The sequence below is a fragment of the Ursus americanus genome, chromosome 14 (assembly GCF_024610735.1).
Source record: "Ursus americanus isolate L20-20 chromosome 14, mUrsAme1.1.p, whole genome shotgun sequence".
Lineage (NCBI taxonomy): Eukaryota > Metazoa > Chordata > Mammalia > Carnivora > Ursidae > Ursus > Ursus americanus.
In genome coordinates this window covers 48,691,026-48,703,428 of record NC_142140.1, presented here as the reverse complement: position 1 = coordinate 48,703,428, position 12,403 = coordinate 48,691,026, and positions in this window count along the sequence as shown.

The window sequence follows — 12,403 nt, the reverse complement described above, 5'->3', positions numbered from 1 at the left end:
CCCCTGCTTGTGTTCCCTCTCTCGCTGGCTGTCTCTGTCAAATAAATAAATAAATAAAAAATCTTTAAAAAAAAAAAAAGAATGATTGGGTAAACCAGGACATTAAAGTGGAACTTAAGCAATTTATGGAAACCAATGAGAATGAAAACACATCGGTCCAAAAACTATGGGACACAGCAAAGGCGGTTGTAAGGGGGAAATACTAAGCCATTCAAGCCTCACTCAAAAGAATAGAAAAATCTAAAATGCAGTCCTTATGCTCAAACCTTAAGAAGCTGGAGATGGAACAGAAGAACAGGCCTAAGCTACACACGAAAAGACAATTGATTAAGATTAGAGCAGAGATCAATGAATTAGAAACCAGAAATACAGTAGAGCAGATCAACAAAACTAGAAGCTGGTTCTTTGAAAGAATTAATAAGATTGATAAGCCACTGGCAAGTCTTATTCAAAAGAATAGATAAGGACCCAAATTAATAAAATTTTGAATGAAAGGGGAGAGATCACGACTAACACCAAGGAAATAGAAACAATCATTAGAAACTATTATCAACAACTATATGCCAATAAATTAAGCAATGAAGAAGCAAGTGTGTGTGTGTGTGTGTGTGTGTGTGTGTATACATATATACATATATACATATATACATATATATTTACTATAAATCACAATATCTCATTTATAAATGTAGTATTGGAACAAGCCTTGATTGGAATTCTGTCAAAATGCTTCCCAGTCTCAACCAGACATGATTTGCCCCTGGCAATATTTGCCCATGTCTGAGGGATGCTGCTGAACATTTATAATCCTGAGACAGCACCCAACAGAAATATTTAACCAGCCCCAAATATCAACAGTGGGATGGTGAGAAATATGATTCTAGACCAGCATTTCTCTACCTTCATTGTGAATACAAATCACAAAAGTTTGTAGTTAAAATGCAAAGTCTGATTCATTAGGTCTCTTAGGGGCCCAGGGACTCTGCATTTCTAACAAGCTCCCAGGTGGTATTGATGTTGCAGGTCCTGGTCTAAGGGGCACAGTTTGAGAGCAAGACTGTGCTCCTGTGTTAGAGTCACATGTAAGTAGTTTTTGGTCGTCTCCACTAAGAATCTCCTGTGTTTGTAATTTTGGAAGAAAAAGTTTCCACATAACTCTATAGGTGTTGATAAATTCTCTGTTCAAGTCTTTTATATAAGGGCTCTTGAGTGACATCAGATAATTTATATTTGAAGAAGACTTTGTAGTAGGCAGAACAAGGGCTTCCAAAAGATGTCCACATCCTGATCCAAAGCAAGGAGAAATGCAGCTAGTAGATGGAATGAGGCTGCTAATCCCTGATCTTCATATAAAAAGGTTAGCCTGGATTATCTAGATGGGACTAGTGTAATCACAGTAGTACCCTAAATGTGAAAGAGGGAGGACAAAGAATTGGAATCTGAGAGACATTTTCAGATTCTCTGCTGTAGATCTGAAGATTGAAGGAGAGCCACGAGACAAGAAAGGTCGCCACTGAAAAGTGAAATAGGAAAGGGAGTGAATTCCCCTCTGGAGTGTCCAGAAGGATCACAGCTCTGTAGACCTTTTAATTTTAACACAGTGAGACCCATTTCATGCTTCTGACTTTCTAGAAACTTAGGATAAATCTTTGTTTTAAGCCACTCATGTGGTCATCTGTTACAGCAGGAATTGGATACAGACATTTGTCCAGAAAAAAATTGTTTGTAGGAATGGAGTTTGAGCCTTTCAACTCATTCAATGAACTTCCCTTAGGTTAAGGCATTTGGTATTGAAATCCCTCCTTAACTGAAAGGAGATAATTAGTTTTAGTTTGGTCATATTCTGCCCCGTTAGCTGGACAGTGATTTCCCGCTGCATAAATGTAAACGTGGTTTTGACTCTGAGACTCTCGAAGATTTGAGGTAAAATACAATTCTTTATTAAAATTAAGAAAATCTTTGTGTCAAAATTCTACATTCTTTCTCTTTTATGATGATTCAAATGTTTCTTCTTGTCATGTGTATCCCTTCCAATGTTCAGGTTTTCTTCCAACACAACAGATGGGATTTAAATATGTCTCTGTGTGTCTACATAAATGTGTGAATGTGTTTATTTGAGAGCAAGATGTATACAAATGTACACACACATAAACGTACTCACAGTCCTAATCTTGAACGTTTCCTTTGGACTCAACAATGTGCTTCTCCATGTTTATTTCTGATGACTGTAAGAAAGACAGACTTCATTAGAGTTCCTTCCAGGTAACTAAGAGAGGCCAGAAGGACATGCCTCTTTGCACAAAAGATGTGACCTGAAGTACATGACTGGACAGGAATTCAACCTCCTTAATGAGTCATCCTCTGATCTTGAGCATACATATAGATGATATACAATGAATGATATTGATCTTGTTCAATCATTGCCTATTTCGTGGCTATGACAAAATTTAGAAAAGGAGATATTTCATTTAGAGCAGAGGAAAGAGTCCTATTGTGTGTAGCAGAAAGATATAGATGATGAAATAAACACACCATAAACGTGCTCTCTAATTCTTCACTCCAATGGGGAAAACCCAACTCTTCTCCATGGATATCAAACTATATATTCAGTGAATAGATGGGCAGCATAAAGTGAAATATTTTGCTCAGTAATGCGAAGTATACTTTCAATTCTTTTTCATCATACTAAGATCTTTCCTGGCCCAAAGGCCATATGAAGCTAATCTCTTTATTCTTTGTTTTTGTTGTTGTTGTTGTTGTTATTTATTTATTTATTTATATTTAAGTTCAATTACCCAAGTTATAGTACATCATTAGGTTTTGATACGATGTTCAATGATTCACTAGTTGAGTATAATATATTTATTCTAATACATGTATCGGTGTATACTCCACTTGGAGACATGTACTTGGTAATCATATTGCCAATTAGTGTGGTGGACACAGCTGCATAGAGGGACATGATCATAAGAAGGAGAATGAAGCTCAGTGACTCCCTATAGGACAAACTATAAGTTAGTCTACATCATCAGGATGAGCAGTGAAGGCAGAGATCTACAAAGTAATCATGCACAAAAAAGTGAATAATTTGAGTCTTATACTTTCCTTTATTATAAAATTACATAAATGCCTTCACTTACCAAAAGTAGTTTTTCTATATGAATATTATGACTCATGACTATCCTTTCCGCAAAACAAGAGAAAAATTACTTGGAATGATATATGTTGTTTGAGTAGAAAGTAATCTTATGAAATCCATGGTGCCCCATGACATAAATGGGAATTTCCAAATATATTTGATCAGAGCTGGGAAAAACTTTGAAAAAGTAGCACATGGACAAAGGGGAGAACTGTCTGTACTTCAGGCAGAGCAGAAGCTCAATAAAGTGCGTTACTTAAATGTATAAAGAAGTTGAATTCAAACAAATGGAAATTCCAGGAAATAAATAGAAGGAGTAGATTCTATATCCATACTCTCATCAAAGAATAACAGTTCCTGGTTCTGAGGCTGTGAGCCCTGCAAACATGGGCAATTCTTTGGTCCTAGGATGATGGGCCCTTACATCACTGGAAGCCCAATGATTCCTTTCAGAGCCCTCTTTATGTCTCTGTTCCTCAGGCTGTAGATGAAGTGGTTGAGCGTGGGTGTGACTACCGTGCACATCACAAAGCCTTCTGCACTTGAATGGGAGCTCTGGGTAGCAGCAGAGTTAAGGTACACTCCTAGGATTGTACAATAAAATAAGGAGACAACAGAGAGGTGAGATGCACAGACGGAAAGTCCTTTATACTTGCCCCAAGCTCCGAAGATCTCACATGTGGAGGAAACTACCTTAGATTAAGAGTAGAGTATCCCAGCCAGGGGAGAACCACCCAGCAGCAAAGTTGCATGCCCAACTACCTGATTGAGATCGCAAAAAAAAAAATGAGGGATTTCCATCCCTATATAGAAGGACAGCAGCAACAGCATTAAGCTATGTAACAAGGAATTGGGAACACTTATGAACCAGGACACTAGAGCCAGCAGTCCACAAAGCTGGGGATTCATGCTAACTGTGTATTGCAAGGGGTGACAGATGGCCACGAAGTAGTCATAGCTCATTGATGACAGGATAATGTCATCCAACTCTGCACAGAGTAGGAAAAATACATCTGGATGAGGTAGTCTGCATAGTTAATGATCTTGCTTTGAGTCTGGAAGTTCCACAGCTTCCTCAGGACGGTGGTGGAGGTAAAAGAGATGTCTACAAAGGACAGGTTGGTGAGGAAGAAGTACATGGGGGTGTGGAGGTGGGAGTCAGAGCTGACAGCCAGGATGATGAGCAGATTCCCAAACACAGTGATCAGGTACATGGAGAGGAAAAGCCCAAATATGAGGGGCTGCAGTTCTGGGTCCTCTGAAAATCCCTGAAGAAGACACTCTGAAATTCATGTGTCATTTGGTAGTACCATGTGTTGGAGATGACCACTAGGAATGAGAGAAATAACATGATAAATTTTCAAGCAAATGCAGTGTTTATTTTTTTTATCATTTTTTTTATTTTACTCTTTCTTTTTTCATTTAAAATTTTTATTTAAAAACCAGTTAGTCAACCTACAGTGTAATATTAGTTTCTGGTGGAAAATAGAGTGATTCAACATTTCCATACAGCACCCAGTGCTCATCAGGACAAGTGCCCTCCTTTATCCCCACCACCTGTTTCCCCCATCCTCTCACCCTCCTTCCTTCTGGCAACCGTCACTTTGTTCTGTGTAATTAAGACTTGGTTTCTTGGTTTGTCTCTCTCTCTCTCTTTTTCCCTGAAAGCTTCCTTTGTTTGGTTTCTTAATTTACACATGTGAAATCATATGGTATTTGTCTTTCTCTGATCAAGTTATTTCACTTAGCACAATACTCTCTAGCTCCATACATGTCATTGTAAAGAACAAGATTTAATTCTTTTTGATGACTGAATAATATTCCGTTGTATATAAATACCAATTTCTTATCCATTCATCAGTGTATAGACACTTGGGTAGTTTTCACAGTTTGGGTATTGTAGATAATGCTGTTATAAACTTTGGAGTGCATGTTTCCCTCTGGATTGGTATTTTTGTATTCTCTGGGTAAATACATAGTAGTGTAATTGCTGGATTATAGGGTTATTCTATTTTTAACTGTTTGAGGAACCTCCATACTGGTTTCCAGAGCACCTGCACCAGTTTTCATTCCCACCAACAGGGCAAGAAGGTTCTTCTTTCTCCACATCCTCGCCATGCCTTGTTGATTTTAGCCATTCTGACAGGTGTGAGGTGGTATCTCATTGTAGTTTTGATTTGTATTTCCCTTGAGGATGAGTGATGTTGAGCTTCTTTTCATGCATCTGTTGGCCAACTGTATGTCTTCTTTGGAAAGGTGTCTTTTCATGTCTTCTGTTCATTTCTTAACTGGATTATTTGTTTTTTGGATGTTGAGTTTGATACGTTCTTTATAGATTTTGGATACTAACCATTTATCAGATATGTCATTTGCGAATATCTTTTCCCATTCCATAGGTTGCAGCATTACGTATTTACCCAAAGGATACAAAAATACTAATTCAAAGGAATACATGTACCCCAAGCATTATAGCAGCAATGTCTATAACAGAAAAAGTATGGAGAGAGCCCAAATGTCCATCAAAGGATGAATGGATAAAGGAGTTTGGTATATATACATACACACACTGGAATAATCCTCAGCCATCAAAAGGAATGATTCTTGCCATTTGCAATGATGTGGATGGTGCTAGAGTGTATTATGCTAAGTGAAATAAGTCAGAGAAAGATGAATACCATATGATTTCACTCATGTGTGGAGTTTAAGAAAGAAAACAAAGAACACAGTGGGAGAAAAATAAGAGAGGCAAACCAGGAAACAGACTCTTATCAATGGAGAACAAACTGAGGGTTGCTGGAGGGAGCTGGGTGGGGGGATGGGTAAAAAAATATGATGGAAATGAAGGAGGGCACTTGTGGTGATGAGCACCAGGTATTTTATGGAAGTGTTGAACCACTAAATTCTACTCTGAAGCTAATATTACTCTGTATGTTAACGAACTGGAATTTAATTAAAAACTTGGAGAAAAAAAAGAAAAGTCTATAGGGTCCAATGATGGAGAAAGAAGATATATATATATGTATATATATATATATATATATATATATATATATATATATATGTATGTATATATATGTGTGTATATATATATATACATATATATACATACATATATATATATATATATATACATACATACATACACACACACACACACACACATATAAAATCATGCTCATGTCAGCTAGTGACACATGCCATGAAGGAAAAGAAAAAAAAGTGGGTATAAAATGGAGTAGGGGGGTGCAAAGTAGTTCAGGAAAACCTGCAAAGAAGGGGACATTTTAACAGAAGCTTCAGGAAAAGACAAAGCATGAGACAGAAGGATATCCATATTCCCTTGCATGGAAAGCAGAGCAAAGGCCCTGCAGAAGGCACTTACTGCAGATCTGCAGATCTCAACATGCAGTCAGTGTGGTGAGGGAATGAGCAAGAGGTAGAGAGAGGAGAAGTGGTGGCAGAGAATGTTGAGGACCAAGGTGGCTTTCCTGCCACTGATGGGACTTCAAGACATAGGGAGTCCTTCCTTCACATGGTGTTCTTTGCATCTTATTAATTCTGTTCCAAGGTGTTCTGTGAGTATAGATCCCTTCCTTATTTCCATTTATTGGTGAACATTCTGGTATTTAAAGGTCACATATTGGAGTATATGAACTCGGGTACCATTGCCCTGAGGACTGCTCATGCCCCACAACACACACACACACACACATAGTGCACTCTGACCTCCTGGCACTGTGTTACTATCATGCTTTTCTGTCTCTCAGCCACAGTAATGCTGAAAGAAATGGTACAAGGCAAGCTGTCAACATCAGATTACCTTTACCTAGAAAAATGTGTAAATAGTACTTAAATTCTAGTGAGTAAGACTTCTAAGGACATGGAATCACGGGGCTCCATTTTAATATGATCATCTTGTGTCCTATATTTAAAGAAACATAAAAAAAACACCATTCCAAAAACACAGAGTGGAAGGAAATGGACACAAGGGACAAAGGAGATCTAATAAGCTCAGGCAGTCCCTGAGAGATTGATGAGAAGAAAGCTTCTCTGGTTCTGGCAACATTCCAGCCCCAGTTCACCTCCCTTGATGCCCAGAATAAATAACAAGGCAGAAAAAAACACAATTCATCCAAAGAAGAAAGGAGTGGTATTTTTAAGGCGTCAGGACATTTTACTGATTGAATATCCCTCTAGAAAAATGTGCAAAGGGAATAAACCTGCAATTCACAACAGAAAATATACAGTGTATGACAACATCAGGGGATTTCTTTAAAAAGATTATTTATTTATTTATTTGAGAGAGAGAGACAAAGATAACAACAGAGAGCATGAGGGGGATGAGCAACAGGTGTGGGGAGGAGAGGAAGAGGCAGGCTTGATCCCAGCACTCTGGGATCATGACCTGAGCTGAAGGCAAACACTTAACCAACTGAGACACGCAGGTGTCCCCGTAAGGGGACTTTTAAAAATGAAATAATAAAAGACTTTTACAAATTATTTTATTTTATTTTAATTAATTAATTAATTCTATTTTTATTTATTTATTTATATTTTATAAAGATTTTATTTATTTATTTGACAGAGAGAGAGAGAGACAGCCAGCGAGAGAGGGAACACAAGCAGGGGGAGTGGGAGAGGAAGAAGCAGGTTCCCAGCAGAGCCGGGAGCCTGATGTGGGGCTCGATCTCAGGACCCTGGGATCACACCCTGGGCCAAAGGCAGATTCCCAACAACTGAACCACCCAGGTGCCCCTATTTTTTGTTTTTTAAAGATTTTATTTATTTATTTGATAGGAAGAGAGAGAGTACAAGCAAGGGGAGCAGCAGGGAGGAAGAAGCAAGCTCCTGCTGAGCAGAGAGCCCGATGTGGGGCTTGATCCCAGGACCCTGGGATCATGACCTGAGCCAAGGGCAGACACTTAACTGACAAAGCCACCCAGGTGCCCCTGTATGACTCCTTTAATAGAGCAATCTGTATACTATATTTAAAAAAGTATTTTTATTGAAGTGTAGTTGACACACAATGTTGCATTAACTTCATGTGTACAACATTGTGATTCAACCCTCAACTCTTTATGTTATGCTTTGCTCACCACAAAAGTCAAACTATATACTAGATGCAGTTTATTATGTGTAATCATACTTCAACAATAGAGTTGAAAGGAAAACGTCTAGCGGAACATGGGTTAGGGTAGGATCTAGAGCACTGACATAGCTGATTCACATTGGGCAGGGATGGAAGCTATCTCTTCTAACCAGAAACAAAGCAGGGTGTCTATATGGATATGGAACAATGAAATTAAATTAAGACAATTCATATTTGATATGCCTGTTCTAATTCACTACCAGGTATTGATTTTATATTCAAAGCACTCTTTCCCATAGAACAAACAAAACACAACATGAGTAAAAGAAAGGAAATAACAGATCAGAGCAGAAATAAATGATACAGAGACAAAAAAAACAAAGGAAAATTTCAATGAAATAAGGAGCTGGTTCCTTGAAAATATAAACAAAACTGACAAAGCTTTAGCTGCACTCATAGAGAACAAAAAGAGAAAGGACACAAATACATAAATCAGAATTTCAATAAACCTGCAAAAAGCAAACAAGAATAAGTAACATTTTTTCAATAGCAATACTATAATAAAACTTTTCATTAGTAGTAAAATACTAAAAAAATTCCAAAAAAAAGAAATAAGAAAGGAGAAATAACAACTGATGCCACAGAAACACAAAGAATTATAAGAGAATATTATGAAAAATTATATACCAACAAATGGACAACCTAGAAGAAATGGATAAAGTCCTAGAAACATACAATCTTTCAAAACAGAACCAGGAAGAAATAGAAAATCTGAACAGACCAATTATAAATAACAACATTGAATTGGTAATCAAAAAAAACACCCGAAAGTACAAGTTCTGCACCAGATGGATTCACAAGTGGTCTACCAGACATTGAAAGAAAAACAAAAAAAAGAACCTCAAAATATTCCAAAAGACAGATAAGGAAGGAAAGCTTCCAAATACATTGTAAGGTCAGCCTTACCTTGATACCAGAACCAGACAAAGGCATCACAAAGAGAAGCACAGACCAATATCTCTGATGAAGATAGATATGTACATCCTCCACAAAATACTAGCAAACCACATACAACCATATAGTGACAAAATCATTCACCACAATCAGATGGGATTTATTTCAGGGATGCAACGATGTTTCAATATTTGCAAAGCAATCAATGTCATACATCACATCCACAAAATGAAGGTTAAAACTCATGATTCTGTCAACAGATACAGCAAAAGCATTTGACAAGAATCAACATTGATTCATGACAAATTCTCTCAACAAAGTTGAGATAGATAGGACAGACCTCAACATAATAAAGGTCATATGTGAAAAACCCACAGCTAACATCATATTCAATGGTGTAAAACTGAGAGCCTTTCCTCTCTTGTCAGGACCAAGACAAAGATGCTCACTCTCACCACTCTCATTCAACATAGTACTCGAAGTCCTACCCACAGCAATCAGACAAGAAAAGGGAATATGGGACATCCATATTGGGAAAAAATAAGTTAAATTGTCACTATTTGCAAATGACATTATTTTATTTATTTATTTATTTATTTATTTATTTATTTATTTATTTATTTTTAATGGTTTTTATTATATTATGTTAATCACCATACAGTACATCCCTGGTTTCTGATGTAAAGTTCGATGATTCATTAGTTGCGTATAACACCCAGTGCAACGTGCTATATGTGCCCTCCTTACTACCCATCACCAGTCTACCCCATTCCCCCTTCCCCCTCCCCTCTGAAGCCCTCAGTTTGTCTCTGAGTCCATAGTCTCTCATGCTTCATTCCCCCTTCTGATTACCTCCCCCTTTCTTTATCCCTTTCTTCCCCTACCGATCTTCCTAGTTCTTATGCTCCATAGATGAGAGAAACATATGATAATTGTCTTTCTCTGCTTGACTTATTTCACTTAGCATTATCTCGTCCAGTGCTGTCCATGTTGCAGCAAATGTTGAGAACTCGTTCTTTCTGATAGCTGAGTAATATTCCATTGTATATATGGACCACAACTTCTTAATCCAGCAGATGACATGATTTTATACATAGAAAATCCTAAAGACTCCACCAAAATCTACTAGAAGTCATAAACAAATTCAGTAAAGTGCAAGATACAAAATCAATACCCAGTCATCAGTAACATTTTTATGCACTAAAAATGAAGTAGAAGAAAAACATGTTTTGAGTAAAAATTAAAAAAAAAACATTTACAATTACAGCAAAAAGAGTAAAGTATTTAGGAATAAATTTAACCAAAGAGGTAAAAAAGACCTGTACTCCAAAACTATAAAACACCAATGAAAGGAATTGATGATGACACAAATTAATGGAAAGAAAAAACATATTCATGGATTGGAAGAATTAATATTGTGAAAATGTCCATATTACCCAAAGCAATCTATAGATTTAATGTACTCTCTATCAAAATACCATGAGTGGTTTTTGCAAAACAAGAGCAAATAATACTAAGACTTGTATGAAACTACAGAAGATCCTGAATAGCCAAGCACTCCTGAGAAAGAAAAACAGAGCTGGAGTTATCACAATACCAGTTTTCAAGATATAGTACAAAGCTCTAATAATCAAAACAGTATGGTACTGGCACAAAAATAGACATGTACATCAATGGAGTAGCCTAGAGACCCCAGAAATAAATCCATGATTATATGGTCAGTTAATCTATGAAAAAAGAGGCAAGAATATGGGGGAAAAGAGAATCTTTTCAATAAATGGTGCTGGTAAAACTGGATAGCTACATGTAAAAGGTTGAAACTGGAACTTTCTCTAATTACATACACAAAAATAAACTCAAGATGGATTAAAGACCTAAATGTGAGACCTGAAACCATAAAAATCCTAGAGAGAACATAGGCAGCAATTTCTCTGACCTCAGCTGTAGCAACATTTTTCTAGATAAGTCTCCTAAGGTTAGGGAAACAAAAGCAGAAACAAACTATTGTGACAACATCAAAATTAAAAGATTTTACACAGTAAAGGAAACAATCAATAACACAAAAAGAAAAGCCTACTGAATGGGAGAAGACATTTGATCAGATATAATATATCTGATAAGGGGTTAATATCTAGTATACATAAAGAACTCCTACAACTCAACAACAACAACAAAAAACAAGTAATCTAATTAAAAATGAGCAGAGAATCTGAGTAGACATTTCTTTAAAGAAGACATAGAGATAGCCAGCAGACACATGAAAAGGTGCTCAACATCATCAGGGAAATGCGAATGGAAACCGCAATTAGATACCACCTCACACCTGTCAGAAAGGCTAAAATCAAAAACAGAAGAATCAACAATTATTGGTGAGGATGTGGAGGAAAAAGAGCCCTTACACTCTGTTGGAAGGAATGCAAACTGGTAGAGCCACTGTGTAAAACAGTATGAAGGTTCCTCAAAAACTTAAAAATAGAAACTACCATAAGATCCAATAATTCCACTACTATTATCAAAGAAAACAAAACACGAATTTGACAAAAAACATGCACCCCTATGTTTACTGCTGCATTGTTTACAATAGCTAAGATACGGAAGCAACCTAAGTATCTATCATAACAAATGGATAAGGAAAATGTGGTACACACACACACACACACACACACACACACACACACACACGAATATTTCTCAGCCATAAAAAAGATGAGATCCTGCCATCTGAGACAAAATTTATGGACCTAGAAGATATTATGGTAAGTGACTTACATCGGACTGAGAAATACAATTACCTATGATTGCACTCATAAGTAGAATCTAAGAAATGAGTGAGCAAAAAGCAGAATCAGACCTATAAATGGGTATTAAGGAGGGCACGTGTTGCATGGTGCCCTGGGTGTTATACGCAAGTAATGAATCATGGAAGTTTACATCAAAAACTAGGGATGTACAAACAATTGTTGGAGAGGATGTGGAGAAAGGGGATCCCTCCTACATTGTTGGTGGGAATGCAAGTTGGTACAGCCACTCTGGAAAACAGTGTGGAGGTCCCTTCAAAAGTTAAAAATTGAGCTACCCTATGATCCAGCCATTGCACTACTGGGTATTTACCCCAAAGATACAGACGTAGTGAAGAGAAGGGCCATATGCACCCCAATGTTCATAGCAGCAATGTCCACAATAGCTAAATTGTGGAAGGAGCCGAGATGCCCTTCAACAGA